We start from the raw sequence: 4,270 nt of genomic DNA on the forward strand, positions 1-4,270 counted from the left end.
GGCGACCTCTGCTGACACTCTTTGTACGAACAAGGTGAATTTGCCCGGGTTACTTCCTGGTAAACTACGAAACCAGAATGTAAGCCTAGGTCTCCCACAAGCGTGCGCCCTCAGTGCCTGGGGTCACAGCACTTGACCTCAAAGACCTGCAGAACATGAAGGACTAGATTTTGAAATTTCACCTCATAAAATAAAATAGGTTCCAATAAGTCATTAGGTCTCAAAGACTCATTTAGCCATTAAATACGACAAGAAACGTATCTCCCAAACACAATATTTTATGATATTAAATGCATTTTCTATTCACACCATTAATTCCAGTTTCCAGATTATTTTACTGTGATGCACAGTTGGACAGCTCGCTGAGAATTCACCTGGCATGGTGTTTGTGCATGGAGAAATTCCTTATTGTCCAGTTTGGAGGGGTAAGCAAAAGATGCTGGGATGAGTTCACGCCGGGTTTGGTTTTATCTTAGGCCTGTTGCTAGTGTATCTACCTCAGTTTCGTCACCGGAAGAATGGCTCTGATAATACCTACCTTGTACATTTGTTTGAGGAAAAATGAGAACAAGTCTAATGCTACCGGCACAAGCTCTCAATCAGTGGTGATTATATGTAGCTGAAAAGGGGCAATGGAGAACCAAGACCGTTCCTATTTTAGACATTATTATCATAAATGAAAGGGTGAAAACTACAGTACATACCTTTTCTTTCAAGATGAAGGCAGTTTCCAGATGCAGAATCAGCCGATTTGAGATGCCTGTCTTGGTGACTGGCCTCTCCCAAGCGATTTTATAAGCTTCTTCAGATCTCTGATGTTTACTTCTCATGCAGGCCACGCCTCCGCTCCAGCCAGGAGAGCTGGCCTAAAAGCTTAGTCTGTACCGAAACACAAAGATGGGATGTTGTGTCCACCCTCCTCCCCCAATTTCCTTCACAGCTGCTCCCTGAAGGAGAAATGAGATACTGTTTTCATGTGTGTGTGTGAGTGTGTGTGCAAGAGAGAGTATGTGTGAGAGACAAACTATTTTCATTCAAAACATTTTTTTTTTTTTTTTTTGCTTTGTGGATTTTCTAATTTAATTTTTTTGGTCAGAATGCACTTTTAAGTTCCAGCAGGACGTGTTGCAACATGTTTTTAAACATCTGGTGTTTATTTTTCATTTTTGTGTAAATGAAAAATCAACAAGCTCGTTTCCTGAAGTAGAACACGGACTCTAATGGGAGCCAGGCAGCGGAGCGAGGGTTACGAGGCAGAGCTGGCTTTCTCCACGGTCCTGGGCAGCCGCCTGACTTCTCTGAGCCACAGTCTCCTCGTTGTAAGTAGGGGCTGTCATTTCTGTCTCCACCAGAGCCAGATGTGTAGGGGAGATACCAGTTCTCAAACAACTGGGGCTAAAAGTTGAGACTGCAGAAGGCATCTTCTGTCGCTCTGTTCTCTGTCCCTTTTATGACCCCTCCAGCCACATGTTCAAGGCAGTCTGTCAGGGACTGGGGAGTGTGGACTTAAACCCAGGGGTGCTGTTGGTCCAGCCTTCTCTCTCCTGGTGGAATGAACAACTTTGACTCTTGTGAGTGAAATTCTGTCTTTCTTTGTGATAGGCAGGAGGTATTTTTAGAGACATTTAGATAAGGCCGTGCCTTCGTAGTAGATTTAGACTCCTAAATAAAATTCATTCTAAAATATGTACGCAACAGAGCTACGTTTACAGCACTGAGTCTATAAACATGAAAACAGCAACACAGAACCTTAACATTCCAAATGCTGTGAGCTCTTTAAGATGTTCTTCGCCTTTTGAGAAACATAAGAAATTCTTATTCCTGCCCAGGGCCTGCCTCTTGTTGACCTCCTTTGCTGCCCTCCCCTGAGAGCTCTGCGCAGCTCCCTTCCTCACTCCAGGTCCCTGCTCAAATGGCACTTTTCCCTAAAAGGCTTCCTGACCTTTACAAAAATAGCACTCTTGTCACCGTTCCTTTCCCTGCTTCGTTATATCTTTACGCGAAATTCTCTCCCTTATTTATACATTATCTTGCTTCGTATGTTTCCCCAGGAGGATAGGAGCTTGAGGGGTGCCAAGAATTTGTCTCTGTGACTCTGCGTTGTACTCCAGTGGCTAAGCATATGCTAAGTGCTCAGTAAATACTTATAAATTAAATGGATGCTATCCAAAGAACTTAGTGAGTTTCTAAGATAGACAAAAAGCACCAGAGGTAATATCCATGCGATTTTGATTTCACTTGTGTTTCTGGAAAAGCACTAGCCTGTATGTTTCTGTCTTCTTCACCTGTGTCACATTTGCCACCAAGAATTGCCTGTCGTTGAAGAAATACACAATTAGCTGGTTTTCAGCTTAATACAAAAAATTCTCTCTCCTGTAAGGAGTTGCACAGTTTTCCACAAAGCAATGTTGCCTAAGTTTCCAAATATGTATGTTGGAGTTGGAGATACCTGTGTATTTGAGCTTTCAGCACTGAAGTTGGCAACCATGGAGCTGAAGGTCCCAGTCTAGGAGAAAAGCCGCACCATCTTCCTGGGTCTCAGTTTATTTTTTCTGTAAGTATTGGGAAGTGGTATACGTTAGGGAAATCCTGTCCTCACGTGTTTCTGGAATGTATACCAGTAACACATTCTTAAGCGTCATAAAACAAATCAGAGCTATGTTCTAAACAAGTCCCAAAATAAATACACATTTGTTCAGAACAATTAAAATAGTACCAAAATGCAGGGCTCAAGAAATGTGAGCACCTCATCATCCCACACTTTTGTTTGTAATTATTCCTCTAGATCTTTCTATACAGATCCCTACGTAATAATAACAATACTCAATGTTCTGAAACTTTTTTTTTTTTTTTGAGACCGACTCTCACTCACTCTGTCATCCAGGCTGGAGTGCGGTGGTGCAACCTTGGCTCACTGCAACCTCTGCCTTCCTGGTTCAAGTGATTCTCCTGCCTCTGCCTCCCGAGTAGCTGGGATGACAGGCACAGGCCACCGCACCCAACTGATTTTTGTATTTTTAGGAGAGATGGGATTTCACCATGTTGGCCAGACTGGTCTCGAACTCCTGACCTCAGGTGATCCGCCCACCTCGGTCTCCCAAAGTGCTGGGATTACAGGCATGAGCCAAGACACCCAGCCAAGAAACTTTTCAAAAATGTAGCAATGAATATATCTCTCTATATCAATACACATACATCTACCTCATTCTTTCACCTGCTGCAAAATCTTGCTTTTACCTGACAGCACATTTCTTAAAGAGACAGTCTGTGGTCTGTGGTGTTTCCGGAAAGCAGTTTTCTGTTGGGTGATCTTTCTTCATGTAGGTGATTGCCTCAGTGGTTTCACTCCAAGACCCGCAGGGAAGATGCAGTTATTTGAGTGGACTCTTTGTGGCAAGAAATAGAGAACTATCTCATCTCTTAAAAAACATGTTTCCGGATGAAGAATTCTGTATTTCTTAATAAGTGGTTCTTTCCACTACCAGAGTCATCCTGTATGCCTTTCTAAAGTGATTTTTCTTTTGTCAGTTAGAATAAAGGGGACGGACAAATGTACTTTTCATGTGAAAATGCAGACTGAGAGGTTTCGATCATTCACCTTCACTCTTTAAGACTCGGTTCAAATGTCCCCCTCCCTGGGTCATCTTCCGGATTCCTAACCCACCCCACGCAGCGTTCTCCCGTCTGCTTTGTGTTTTCGTGGCTTGTGTCACCCTGTCCTCACTCATTACACTGTGCTTATGCCTCCATCTCCTTCTGGAGACGGTCAGATCCATCCAAGTAGGTTTGTCTTTCTATCCCTGGTACCTTACATGATGCCTGACACACAGGTGTTTACTAAATATTATTCTGTGGATGATGGAGTGAATAATAGAATGCTAGATTCTCAGTCCTTGCTGGGCTTCTTATAGACCTCGTTATTCATTCAGAGGCCCTCTTTCCTCTCCCTCCTGCCCCCTTGTGGCCATTTCCCTTCTCACTGGGCTCTGGAACCAGTTGAAAGTTGAATGGTGCCAAGCATCTGGTCAACAGGAAGACAGCAATCAAACTGGTGAAAACAGCAGCTTGATACGGCATGCAGGAAAAAACGCTGAACTGGGGCAGGAGGCCTGGGTTCTGGTCCTAGCTCTGTTACTAATTTATCCATTCATTCATGCATTCAACAACATATAGCAACACTATGCATGTATGTACACATACACACACACCACACACCACACCCACACGCACCACACACCACACACACACACCACACACACACCACACACAC

This window comes from Mandrillus leucophaeus, unplaced genomic scaffold, assembly GCF_000951045.1.
Source record: "Mandrillus leucophaeus isolate KB7577 unplaced genomic scaffold, Mleu.le_1.0 Scaffold342, whole genome shotgun sequence".
NCBI lineage: Eukaryota > Metazoa > Chordata > Mammalia > Primates > Cercopithecidae > Mandrillus > Mandrillus leucophaeus.